The 14,308-nt window shown below is 42.1% G+C and overlaps 1 long non-coding RNA gene across 1 annotated transcript; it reads left to right on the forward strand.

Annotated features, from left to right (window-relative positions):
• Window positions 1-4,164: 4,164 nt before the first annotated feature.
• Window positions 4,165-12,186, forward strand: LOC147005424 (uncharacterized). The gene is made up of 2 exons (XR_015046654.1): window positions 4,165-4,472; window positions 9,784-12,186. It is a non-coding gene; the product is annotated as an uncharacterized LOC147005424 (long non-coding RNA).
• Window positions 12,187-14,308: the final 2,122 nt, after the last annotated feature.

The following is a 14,308-nucleotide window of genomic DNA, read 5'->3' on the forward strand; positions in this document are numbered from 1 at the left end:
GCCATGCCTATGTCTCCTGTAATTATATGCTTTTATGTAGAGATCTGTATTTCATCAGATGCAATATTCCAAAGCATGCTATAAGATGAGTCTCAGGATTGGCTTTGCTGATCACTAATGAACCGAGTGAACACTACTTTTCTCTACGCTGCCCTGTAATAGTCTTCAGTAGCCCTATCTACCTACCTCGGGCAAGAGGTCAAACAAATCAATGGCTCATTCCTTCATCTCCTTTTAAATGTAGATACGAGAAGAAATAAGGCAGAGAAAATACTTATTGTGGACCCTTAGGTCTGAATTGCCTTCTTTCCCTAGAGGCTGTGACCTACTCATGAATCTTGTTAGACAGCAGCTCCAGTTACGACAACCCAGGAAAGTTTACGGAGTGTCTCTTTATGATGTTCCCTTGTTGGATCTCTTGTCTGTATTTACTGTTAAATGTTCAGTATGTTTCATGCCATAACTCTCTTTCATTGTCAGTACAAAAAGGCAGAGGAATTAACTCTGCTCACACACAACTTTTCTTCCCTTATGCTGAAGCCAGGGAGTTGTAGGGAGGGTGACGGACAGGTCATCTTAAAACTCAGCATCCTGACTCTCTGGCTCAAAGATATCACATAAACCACAGTTAAGAGCAGAGTGACCTTAGAGCATAAGCAATTGGGGTTCTGTTCAGAAAAATTTCCCCTGTGCCCATATGTTTGAGGCGCATACCAAATTTCTCTCATATCAGTGTATCTGATTTTATGTGAAGGTCCTTAATCCACTTGGACTTGAACTTTGTTCAAGGAGTGAGAATGGCTTGATTTGCATTCTTCTTACATGGTGATCTCCAGTTGATCCAGCACAATTTGTTGAAAATGCTGTCTTTTGCCCACTAGATGGTTTTAGCTTCTTTGTCAAAAACCAAACGACCATTTCTGGGTCTTCTATTCTATTCCATTGATCTACCAGCCTGTCTCTGTACCGATACCATGAAGTTTTAATCATGATTTCTCTGTAATATAGCTTGAGGTCAGGGATGTTAATGCCCCCCAGAAGTTCTTTTATTGTTGAGAATATTTTTTGTTACCCTGGGTTTTTGGCTATTCCAAATGAATTTGAGAACTCTTTCTAACTCTATGAAGGTTCAGTTGAAATTTTGATGGATATTGCATTGACTCTATAGATTGTTTTTGGCAAGATAGCCAAAATTACTATATTAATCCTGCCGATTTATGAGCTTGGAAGAACTTTCTATCTTCTGAGATCTTCTGAGAAGTCTTTCTTCAGAGATTTGAAGTTCTTGTCATACACATCTTTGACTTGCTTGGTTAGAGTTGCACCAAGATATTTTATATTATTTGTGACTATTGTGAAAGGTGTCTTGCCCTAATTTCTTTTTCAGTCTCTTTATCCTTTGAGTAGAGGAAGGCTAATGCTTTGTTTGAGTTAATTTTATATCCAGCCACTGTGCTGAAGTTGCTTATCAGGATAAAGAGTTCTCTGGTGGAATTTTTTGCGTCACTTAAGTATACTATCCTATCATCTGCAAATAGTAATATTTTGTCTTCTTCCTTTCCAATTTGTATCCCTTTGACAGCTTTCTGCTCTGGCCAGGACTTTGAGTACTATATTGAATAGATAGAGAGAAAGTGAGTAACCTTTTCTAGTCCCTGATTTTAGTGAGTTGGGGAACTGGGTCTAGCCACTAGAAAGTCACAGATGCCCAGAAAGCAAGTGGCTCCCAGCACACAATGGGGATGAGACTAGCTGAAATGCTGAATAAGGGGGAGGAAGAACCTTTAGAGAAAATACTGAGAGGTTAGGAAAGCCCTCCTGTTGGGGGAATGGGTCTACACACTTATCTCCAAATTTTTAACCCAGAATTGCTCCTGTCTAAAGAAAATACAGGGACAAAGTGTGGAGCAGAGACTGAAGCAAAAGCTATCCCAAGACTTCCCCAACCACATATCCACCACAGATATAGACACCAAACCTAGACACTATTGCAGACACCAAGAAGTTCTTGCTGACATGAGCCTCATATAGCTGTCTCCTGAGAGGATCTGCCGGAGCCTAAAAAATACAAAGGTGGATGCTTGCAACCAACCATTGGATGGAGCATGGTTACCCAATGGAGGAGTTAGAGAAAGAACTGAAGGATCTGAAGGGGCTTGCAATCCCGTAGGAAGAACAACAATATCAATCAACCAGATGCCCCAGAGCTCCCAGGGACAAAACCACCAAAGAGTACACATGGAGGGACCCAAGATTCCAGCTGCATATGTAGCAGAGGATGGCATTGTCTGACTCAATGGGAGGAGAGGGACTTGGTCCTATGAAGGCCCAATGCCCCAGTGTAGCAGAATGCCAGGGCGGTGAGGTGGGAATGGGTGAGTGCATGGGTTGGGGAGCACCCTCATAGAAGCAAGGGGAGGGAGGATGGGACAGGGGTTTTCCTGAGTGGAAACCAAGAAAGAGGTTAACATGTAAAATGTAAATAAATAAAATATACAATAAAAATATTAAAAAATAAAAGAATAGCATGTAAAAATGTGACCATGCAATGAGAGATTTTAAGAAGAGCAGATGGCAGCAAGACCACATGGCCTGTGTATACAAACCATGTGAAAGCATTTACTGAGGCAGTCAGAATAAACATTCTCTAAATACAGTTATTCTGTCTTTTTGTACAAGTTTATGTTTTTTTTTCTTTTTTTTTTTATTACGTATTTTCCTCAATTACATTTCCAATGCTATCCCAAAAAACCCCCATACCCTCCCCCCAACTTCCCTACCCACCCATTCCCATTTTTTTTTTTGGCCCTGGCATTCCCCTGTACTGGGGCATATAAAGTTTGCAAGTCCAATGGGCCTCTCTTTCCAGTGATGGCCGACTAGGCCATCTTTTGATACATATGCAGCTAGAGACATAGCTCTGGGGTACTAGTTAGTTCATAGTTAGTCCCTTTAGCTCCTTGGGTACTTTCTCTAGCTCCTCCACTGGGAGCCCTGTGATCCATCCACTAGCTGACTGTGAGCATCCACTTCTGTGTTTGCTAGGCCCCGGCATAGTCTCACAAGAGACAGCTATATCTGGGTCCTTTCAGCAAAATCTTGCTAGTGTATGCAATGGTGTCAGTGTTTGGAAGCTGATTATGGGGTGGATCCCTGGATATGGCAGTCTCTAGATGGTCCATCCTTTCCTCATAGCTCCAAACTTTGTAACTCCTTCCATGGGTGTTTTGTTCCCAATTCTAAGAAGGGGCACAGTGTCCACACTTTGGTCTTCATTCTTCTTGAGTTTCATGCATTTATCAAATTGTATCTTATATCTTGGGTATCCTAAGTTTTGGGATAATATCCACTTATCAGTGAGTACATATTGTGTGAGTTCCTTTGTGATTGGGTTACCTCACTCAGGATGTCTTTTTAAATATCACTGCCCTCCTGTTTTCCTGCAGAGAAATGGAGTTAAATTCTAACCCATGTGCTTTACATGGGTCTATTGCAATCTACCCACATAACATTAGTTCCTACATGCAAAAGCCTTGCTGGCAGGATCTCTCTATCATCTAACTCTCAATAATTATAAATACTTATCTTTGATCTTAGTAGTTTATAGGGCTCAAATAATATAATGGTCTCTATTTTGTCTTTTGTGAATACAAATATTTATATTTTTCTTCCAGCAACATCTCATTTGGAGTTTGTTAGGGCAAAAAAAAAAAAAAAAAAATCCCCAAAAAACAAAAACAGCAACAACAACAAAAACAGACTGGGAGATCACAGATACCACTCCATACTAAATGCCATCACACTGAAGGTATATTTAAACATTAACAAAACTTCACCAAGACTAAAACCCTCCTATGATATTGCAGTACAGGCTTTGAGAGACATAAAATCATTCTCACACATTTTTAAATGGAAGTTTTTGTGTATGATCGTTTTTCTATGTTAGGAATAGAAGATATTTTTTGTCATCTTAATTTTCTTCTCAGACAGGCTCTTACTTGTGGAAAGCCGTGCAGCGAGCAATCGCTGTGGAGAGCCATGCGCGTGCTGCGAGCAATCACCATTATAAGATGGCGCTGGCCTCCGCTGTGACAAACTAGTAAACAAGCCTTGTGCGCAAGTGCGAGAGTGAACTCACTCCTAGTCACTGCCCATTCTCTCGGGGTGTAATAGTGGTGTGATGGGCGAGCAATGAATCAAGAGCTGTCACGCCACATCAGGTGCTGAAACGTCATGGCTGAGCACTATATAAGGGACTCCATTTTCTGGGGTCGGGATCTTCCTGAGAAGTAAGCAATAAAGCTTTGCCGCAGAAGATTCCCGTTGTCCTGAGTGTGTTCTTGCCGGCAGGGACAAAAGCTCGGGATACGTGGCGCTGAAGACCCGGGGACTTTAAACCATCACACTGGCGCAAGGAAGATCCCTCGTTCGCGGGGCGGAACCAGAACTGCGGGACACTACAGCTCTGCAAGGTAAGTATAGTCTTGAAATTTCTCCAGAGTTAGGTGCCCTTTTGATTGTTTGCACGGCGATTGCACTTTCCCTTTTGGTTTCATTTTGCTTCCACCGCTGGAACTGCTGACTGGTTCCCAGTCGCAGTCAGGCTCGGACAGCACCTGGACAGTGCCTGGACAGTGACCAGTTTCAGTCACCGTCAGGACTGGATAGTGGCAGTATGGGAATTTCTCACTCTGTAGTAGTGGCGTTAAGGTCGGTCCTGAAGCAGTGTGGCCTAAAAATCGCCACTAAGAGTATAGAGGCATTTGTCAGGGAGGTAGACCGTGTGGCACCATGGTATGCTTGCTCAGGTTCGTTAACTGTCACTTCTTGGGACAAACTGAAAGGAGATCTAGTTAGGGAACAGCAGAACGGCAAACTTAAAGCAGGGATCATGCCGTTATGGAAATTGGTCAGATCGTGCTTAACAGATGAGGATTGTGAGCAAATGGTAGAAGCAGGGCAGAAGATTTTGGACGAAATTCAAGACAGTCTATCAGAGGCAGAGTGGGGAGAGAGATTGAAAGTTGGGACGAAACAAGGTGCACCGAAGAATTTAGGCCTTTCCACGGGCCTTGAGCCCGAGGAAAAGAGATATAAAGGAAAGAATGCCTTGGGAGAGATTAGAAAAAGGGATGGAAAGGGAGAGAAGAAGAGAGAAAGAACTGGAGAGGCACATAAGGAAAGAAGCCTCTACCCGCCATTAGATGAGTTTAAGGCACTAGCTGTCAGTAGCTCAGAATAGGATAAGGAACTTAGCTCCTCTGAGGAAACAGACTTAGAGGAAGAAAGATACCAGCCAGATGAAAGACGAGCTAATCAGTCACAGAATAACATAAAGAAAGCAAAAGTAGCTAGAGACAAATGTCAAATCACTATGCAATCTTCAGATCCGCAACCTCTGGGTCCTAGTACACCTCTGCCCTACGTGCAGAGGTATCAATCAGACTCATTCATTTCAAAAGAGGAACAGAGAAAAGTGCAGCAAGCGTTCCCAGTCTTCGAAGGAGCAGAGGGCGGACGCGTTCATGCCCCAGTGGAGTATATACAGATTAAAGAACTAGCAGAGTCAGTTCGTAACTATGGAGTCAATGCCAACTTTACTGTAGCCCAAGTCGAAAGGCTTGTGACTCTGGCAATGACCCCCGGCGATTGGATGACCGTAGTAAAAGCCGCATCTCCTAACATGGGAATGTATTTAGAATGGAAAGCTTTGTGGCAAGACTCCTGCCAAGCACAGGCAAGGGCCAATGCCAATGTTGAAGGGGACCAAGGAACATGGACTTTTGAGTTGCTTACAGGTCAGGGACAACACGCTAATAACCAGACAAATTACCATTGGGGAGCTTATGCTCAGATCTCAGCTGCTGCAGTTAAGGCATGGAAGGCACTCTCTAAGAAGGGAGAGGCAAGTGGGCATTTGACCAAGATCACCCAGGGCGCACAGGAGTCATTCTCAGATTTTGTGGCTAGAATGACAGAAGCGGCAGGGAGAATTTTTGGGGACCCAGAGACAGCTATGCCTTTAATTGAACAGTTGATCTATGAACAGGCTACCCAGGAATGCAGGGCGGCTATTACACCTAGAAAGAGCAGGGGACTGCAGGATTGGTTGAAGGTTTGCCGTGAGCTTGGAGGGCCACTCACTAATGCAGGTTTAGCAGCTGCCATTCTACAAGGGCAAAAACGCCCTGACATGGCTGAGCTCAAACTCTGCTATAATTGTGGCAAACCGGGACACTTAAAAAAGGACTGTAGAGCCCTTGTCAAAAGGAGAGCACCAGGACTGTGTACTAAGTGTGGAAAAGGATATCTTTGGGCTAGAGATTGTCATTCAGTCAGGGACATTTGAGGCAGGCCCCTGCAGCCAGGATTCCCTCAAGCAGTAGATAATGAGACCATTCCAAAAAACCAGTACAGGGCCCTCAGGTCTCAGGGCCCAAAAACATATGGGACCTCGACAGGCAAAAGGTGGACCCCACAGTCCGCAGGGCAACAGAAGGATCAGCTGGGTTGGACCTCCATACCACCACCCGATTCATGCTAATGCCCCAAATGGGGGTACAGCCTATTCCTACTGACTATAAAGGACCTCTGCCATCCAGGAGTGTTGGCCTAATATTGGGTCGGGCCTCCCTTACCTTACAAGGTCTTATTGTTCACCCTGGAGTCGTAGATCAAGACTATGAAGGGGAACTTCAAGTTCTCTGTTCCTGTCCTCAGGGTGTCTTTTCTATTTCATAAGGGGATAGAATAGCTCAGTTAATAATTTTGCCAAGCCTACATGGCTGTTTTCCTTCCTCTGGTGTCCCTCGAGCTACCAGAGGAATTGGTTCTACTGGAAATGATTCTACTTACTTAGTGATGCCTCTTGACTCCAGGCCATTCTTAGAATTAGTTATAGAAGGAAAACAATTTAAAGGGATTTTAGACACAGGAGCAGATAAAAGTATCCTTTCTTCCCAATGGTGGCCAAAAACTTGGCTCGTTACTCAGTCATCACGTTCTTTGCAAGGTTTAGGTTATCAGTCCTGTCCCACTATTAGTTCCCGTTCTTTGAGCTGGACAGCTCCTGAAGGTCAAACAGGACGATTCACTCCCTATGTTTTACCACTCCCAGTAAATCTCTGGGGAAGAGACATCTTACAGGCACTAGGACTGACCTTGACTAATGAATACTCGCCACAAGCTGTTCAAATAATGAAGAAAATGGGCTATAAAGAAGGAAGGGGATTAGGGAAAGGAGAGCAGGGTAAACTTGAACCTATCCCTCAAAAAGGTAATAATGGGAGACAAGGTTTGGGTTTTTTCTAGGGGCCGTTGAGGGCTCCATGCCCATACCATGGCTTATAGAGGAAGTTGTATGGGTTCCTCAATGGCCTCTCTCCTCTGAAAAGTTAGAAGCAGCTACAAAACTAATTTCTGAACAGCTACACTTGGGTCATTTAGAGCCCTCTACCTCACCCTGGAATACACCTATTTTCGTAATTAAGAAAAAATCTGGCAAATGGCACTTATTACATGATCTTAGAGCTATTAATGCACAAATGCGTCTATTTGGACCAGTTCAGCGAGGGCTACCATTGCTTTCTGCCTTACCCAAAAATTGGGAAATCATAATTATAGATATTAAAGATTGCTTTTTCTCTATACCTTTATGCCCTCAAGATAGGCAAAGATTTGCATTTACCATCCCAGCCATTAATCATTTAGAACCAGATCAAAGATACCAATGGAAGGTCCTACCTCAGGGGATGGCGAATAGTCCCACCATGTGTCAACTGTATGTGCAATTGGCACTTAAGTCAGTTAGAGAGCATTTTCCATCATTACAGGTGATAATTTATATGGATGACATTTTGATTTGCCATAAAAATTCACAGTTATTGCAAGATGCATACCCTATATTAATAAAAACGTTAGGGCAATGGGGATTGCAGGTGGCCACTGAACAGGTGCAAGTTGCTCAAATGGGAGCCTTCCTATGGTCACTCATTTATCCTGACAAAATTGTTCCTCAAAAATTAGAGATTCGCAAAGATCAACTACATACCTTGAATGATTTCCAAAAATTGCTAGGAGATATTAATTGGCTAAGACCATTTTTGAAAATTCCATCAGCAGAATTAAAGCCCTTATTTGACATATTAGAGGGAGATACCCACATCTCCTCCCACAGAGCACTTACCCCAGCTGCATGTCAAGCTTTACAAACGATAGAAAAGGCCTTACAAGATGCTCAATTACAACGCATTGAGGAGTCAAAGTCATTTGAATTGTGCATATTAAAAACTGCACAGTTACCAACAGCAGTCTTATGGCAAAAAGGACCCTTATTGTGGGTCCATCCTAATGCTTCCCCTGCAAAAATTATTGAGTGGTATCCTAATGCAATTGCTCAACTTGCACTTAGGGGGATAAAAGCAGCTATTACTTATTTTGGGAAAGAACCTCATATGCTAATCGTACCTTATACTTCTGCTCAAGTTCAAACCCTGGCAGCAACAACTAACGATTGGGCAGTCTTGGTTGCCTCTTACTCAGGACAAATTGATAATCATTATCCAAAACATCCAATTTTACAATTTGCCTTAAGCCAAGCCATAGTGTTTCCAGTAATAACAGCCAAACACCCACTTCCGGATGGGGTAGTAGTGTATACAGATGGATCCAAATCTGGCATAGGTGCATATGTAGTAAATGGCCAAGTAACATCTAAACAATATAATGAGACATCACCCCAGGTTGTAGAGTGTTTGGTAGTTCTAGAAGTCCTTGAAACTTTTCCGGGACCACTCAATATTGTATCTGATTCCTCATATGTGGTCAATGCAGTTAATATGCTTGAAGTTGCTGGCTTAATTAGACCCTCTAGCAAGCTTGCTCACATTTTTCAGCAAATTCAGTCAGCCTTGTTACATAGAAAACATCTTGTGTATATTACTCATGTTAGGGCTCATTCTGGCCTTCCTGGCCCCATGTCTCATGGAAATGACTTGGCAGACAAAGCTACTAGAATCGTGGCTGCTGCTCTGTCCTCGCAGTCAGAGGCTGCAAGGGAGTTTCATAAACGCTTCCACATGACGGCTGAAACATTACGCCGCCGTTTCACTTTAACTAGGAAAGAAGCTCGTGACATTGTCACCCAATGTCAAAACTGTTGTCAATTTCTGCCTACTCCTCATGTAGGGGTAAATCCCCGAGGCATCAGACCATTACAGGTCTGGCAAATGGATGTCACTCATATTTCCTCCTTTGGAAGAAATCAATATTTACATGTTTCCATTGACACCTGCTCTGGTGTTATGTTTGCTACACCTTTAACAGGTGAGAAAGCCTCTCATGTTATACAGCACTGTTTAGAAGGGTGGAGTGCTTGGGGCAAGCCCACAATTCTTAAAACTGATAATGGGCAATACCTCTACAAAATTTCAGCAATTTTGTCATCAAATGGATGTCACTCACTTGACTGGCCTTCCTTATAATCCTCAAGGACAAGGCATTGTGGAACGTGCTCACCGTACACTTAAGTCTTATCTTATAAAACAAAAAGGGGGAGTTTATGAGACTCTGCCCTCAGTGCCAAGAGTAGCTGTATCTATGGCACTCTTTACACTTAATTTTTTGAATCTTGATGAACAAGGTCGCTCTGCAGCTGATCGACATAGCTCAGACCCTGATAGACCAAAAGAAATGGTCAAATGGAAGGATGTCTTAACTGGTCTGTGGAAAGGCCTGGATCCTATTTGGATAAGATCCAGGGGAGCTGTTTGTGTTTTACCACAGAGTGAAGACAACCCATTTTGGCTGCCAGAACGACTCACCCGCAAGATATTCATCAAGGTTGGTGCAGAAGATGCAGACCTCCCGAGGACTGCTCCTGATCCTGACAATGCTGAACTTGTCTCAGGTTCCTAGTATGAGGGGCGAACAGAGATGGGCCATTCTCTCGACTTTCCCTAAACCAATGCCAGTTCGCCATAATGCTATAGTTTTTCCAAAATTCTTTACTACTAATAAAACATTAGATTTGCCATATCTACCCTATGATCCCACCCGAGCACCATTAGGGGAAAATTGCTCTTTATTAGAACAGGGTTCTTTATGTTTTCAAATTAATGGACCAGGAAAATGTATCAACCTCACAGCTCGAGCTTTGGGGAAGTTTAATGAGCACCGAGGAGGTTGGGTAAGCACAACCCAAGATACTTCCAACACAGATATAACCTTTACAAATCGGACCTTTTGGCAGGAGGCAATTTGGGTTAATGGTACATTTCTACCACCTAACTTTTCAGACAAAGAACGTCCCCACCAACCAAAAATAGCCCCTCATTGTAGCTTGGAAGATGAAGGGCTGATACTGCCTTGGTCTGATTGTCAATCCTCCATCACTCATTGGGCAGATCAGAGTAAAACCTTTTCCTTTTCTCCCAACATGATAGATGACCCAGAGAAGGAATTTGTTATGAAAAAGGGACTTTTCATACAGGACTTTAGAATGCATCCCTTTCACAAGTGGGTGCTTTGTGGAGTCAATGGCAGTTGTACAGAACTCAATCCTTTTATCTTTATCCAGGGAGGAGCAGTTGGAAAGGCTTCTTTTACTGGCATCTCAAGATTTGCTCAGTATTGGGGAATAGATGCTGCCTCCCAGGACTCTTATTGATATACTAATACCAGTGTAGAGATCACTGGGTTCAATAAAACTTTGGTAAACCAGATTAATTATCCATCTACCCCAGTCTGTGTTTACCCCCCTTTCTTGTTTATTCTTTCAAATGATTCATTTGAAGTCTGTTCCAATGATTCTTGTTGGATTTCTCAATGTTGGGACATAACAAAGAACACCCGTGCCATGGTAGCACAGATCCCACGTTGGATCCCTGTTCCGGTGGAAACACCCTCCACCTTATCCCTGTTTCGACAAAAAAAGAGATTTTGGAATTACTGCTGCCGTGATCATAGCAATTTCAGCCAGTGCAGCTGCTGCTACAGCTGCAGGGCATGCTATGGCTAGTACGGTTCAATCAGGCACAAAATTAAATCAGCTTTCAGCAGATCTGGCTGATGCCATCACTGTCCAAACTTCTGCTAGTACCAAGTTAAAGGGAGGGCTGATGATATTGAATCAGTGCCTTGACCTGGCAGAAGAACAGATAGGAGTTCTATACCAGATGGCCCAGTTGGGTTGTGAAAGAAAACTGGAAGCCCTCTGTATTACCAGTGTCCAATATGAAAATTTTACTTATGCAGCTAATCTGTCTAGACAGCTTTCCTTGTATCTTGCAGGAAATTGGTCTGAGGGATTCAATGAGACTCTTGAGGCCCTGAGGGTGGCAGTTTTAAAGATCAACTCAACGCGAGTGGACCTGTCATTGACAGAGGGCCGCTCCTCCTGGATTTCATCTGCATTTTCTTATTTTAAGGAATGGGTGGGGGTGGGTTTATTTGGTGTTGCCACCTGCTGTGGACTTGTGTTCATGCTCTGGTTGGTTTGCAAGCTCAGAACCCAACAAACACGTGACAAGGTTGTGATAGCTCAAGCACTTGCTGCCATTGAGCAAGGCGCCTCCCCCGAAATCTGGCTATCTATGCTCAAAAATTAGTTGACATTGGTGGCTGGCCTCTTTTGTAGAGTTCGCCATAGGTCATTTAGTAGTTACTGTCACATAGCACTGCGGTATCCAGGGATGGGCAACTTTCCTCATGCACAGATCATCCTAAGACATGGGGCCCAGTGGTGATAGGGTTACCCTATGACAGGAAAGGCTGTGACATTGGAGGAACGACCTAAGACAGGAGTCACAGCGGATGGGAATAACTACACAGACCTAGTCCAGCCTCAATTTAATAAAATAAAAAGGGGGAGATGTGGAAAGCCGTGCAGCGAGCAATCGCTGTGGAGAGCCGTGCGCGTGCTGCGAGCAATCACCATTATAAGATGGCGCTGGCCTCCGCTGTGACAAACTAGTAAACAAGCCTTGTGCGCAAGTGTGAGAGTGAACTCACTCCTAGTCACTGCCCATTCTCGGGGTGTAATAGTGGTGTGATGGGCGAGCAATGAATCAAGAGCTGTCACGCCACATCAGGTGCTGAAACGTCATGGCTGAGCACTATATAAGGGACTCAATTTTCTGGGGTCGGGATCTTCCTGAGAAGTAAGCAATAAAGCTTTGCCGCAGAAGATTCCCGTTGTCCTGAGTGTGTTCTTGCCGGCGGGGACAAAAGCTCGGGATACTTACTCTTGTGTTTTGTCTTTGAAGACGTCCTTTCTTGAAATCAATGATCTGTGTGTACCTGCTGATTCTACCTTACAACTGTTGTGAGACAGGATGCTGAAATCCAAAAGAACACTTTCTGCTTTCCTGTGAAGAACTTGCCACTAAGTGTTTTGAAATTCCATATCCATGCACATATGAAAGTCATTTTATGTCAATGAGATTTCATATATTTCCAGAATAAGTTTGGATTATATTCATAGATTTTCTCATTCAATAAGTACTATGAGGAATCTTATGTTTAACAAGTGTGGAGCACTCTTGGCTCCACTTCAAGATTATTGGCAAGAATTTTACATTGGGCTAGGACAACAAATTAGGCACAAGATCTCAATCATCTTGAAAATTCCCTGAACACTTTGGGACCTTTGTTTATGCTTTGTTTATATATATATATTGACTACTTTATTTATGCTTTGTTTGTTTCTTGGCTTATTTGTTTATGCCTTAAATTAATCGTATTGTTTGCATGTACCTAGCATGATATATAAGCATACTGGGAAAAATTAAACTTCTACAACACTTGCTGGAGTCATACTACAATGTTGTTTAAATGTCTTTTCTTTCTTCAATCCTCATTCTCTCCCTGGAAACCCTGATTTCTGACTGATCAGGCTTGGTCAGACAATAATGTTTACTAAGATACTGGACAGACAGACAGACAACCTGCAAGCTCAACGCTGCATCCAAGCATCTTGGGAGGGCTTAAGAAAGAGATAAAATGAACTAAAGAATATTGCACAGCAGAATAGTAGTTTACTGTGTGACAAACAGGGACATGTAATTGGGAGGATGGTCTTGAAACATGTGATGGACTTTTCATGCCCTAGCCCACCTGATTGTTGATTAGGATACATTATATATTTATTGAAAAAATCTTCTGAGTAGTCTTTGGAAACAGATTCCTTACTAAATACACTCACTGCTACTAGATCCTTAACACATTCTCTTCATAAATGAAGCCATCAATAATTGTAAGTTTTATCAGTTATATCATTTTAACTGTGATTAGGCAATGCTTTCTGATTTCCAAAATAATGAGAATGTGCATTAAGATAGAATATAACCCACAAGATAATTACTCAGCCATATTTATGTTTTCCTTTATTTATATTATAATTAATATAATTTATACTGTATGTTTTTGCTTATATTTCTCTATGCATACATTTAAATCATGAATGAATTCTTTTACTTGCTAAGCACTCATGCCTTTTATTTATTAAGCCATTGTAAACATCATTACACAATGATTAATATTCACTAATATCACTTTTCTTGATGGTTCGGGGAATTATGTTGACTAAGTGGCCTGTTATTTTCCAAGCTAATCCTCCGTTATAGGACACTTACGTTGATTATTTTTTTCATTCACACATAAAATTCTATGATGAATGTCTTTGTAATTCCATTTTAATATAGTAAACTACTGCCTTAGGATTCATTCCTGGAGTTGGAATCACTGTCAAATGCATTGTGCTTTACAAAGCAGAAGAATATAAAGTTAGCCGTGAATTAAACTCTACTATAAAAAAAATTGCTCAAATACCACAACTAAAAGCTTGTTACAGATGATAGTCTGAGAACTTAAGATGCTGATGATAAAGTATGCAAAGACTTTTCATATTTGTCATGTAGATGGGGTGAGTCAACTGCATATACACTGTATCTTACAGACAAAACAGCTAGAAAAACAATGGAAAGTACAACTCTCATTTCATTCCTATGTAAAACAAGTACACTTGGGCAAAGCCATTTGTCTCTGCATAATTTTTTATAGAATTTAAAGTTGAAGCATTTTGATGGGAGTTTGATGGAGGCAGCAATGAGGAGCAGATTTCTGATGACAGAAGCAAGATTTATTCCTTGGTAGAAAGTGGGAACTGAGGATTTGGTTTCTTCTGTTATGAACAGAGAGAAGTAAAATTTGACTTGGTCTTTAACATTTAGAGCCTTACACATAATATAAATGTAAAAATCTATAATATTATATAATATATATTAATGTGGTTGGTAACTACAGTATTTGA

The sequence above is a fragment of the Mus caroli genome, unplaced genomic scaffold (genome assembly GCF_978045245.1).
Source record: "Mus caroli unplaced genomic scaffold, Mus_caroli_1 scaffold_3, whole genome shotgun sequence".
Taxonomy (NCBI): Eukaryota; Metazoa; Chordata; class Mammalia; order Rodentia; family Muridae; genus Mus; species Mus caroli.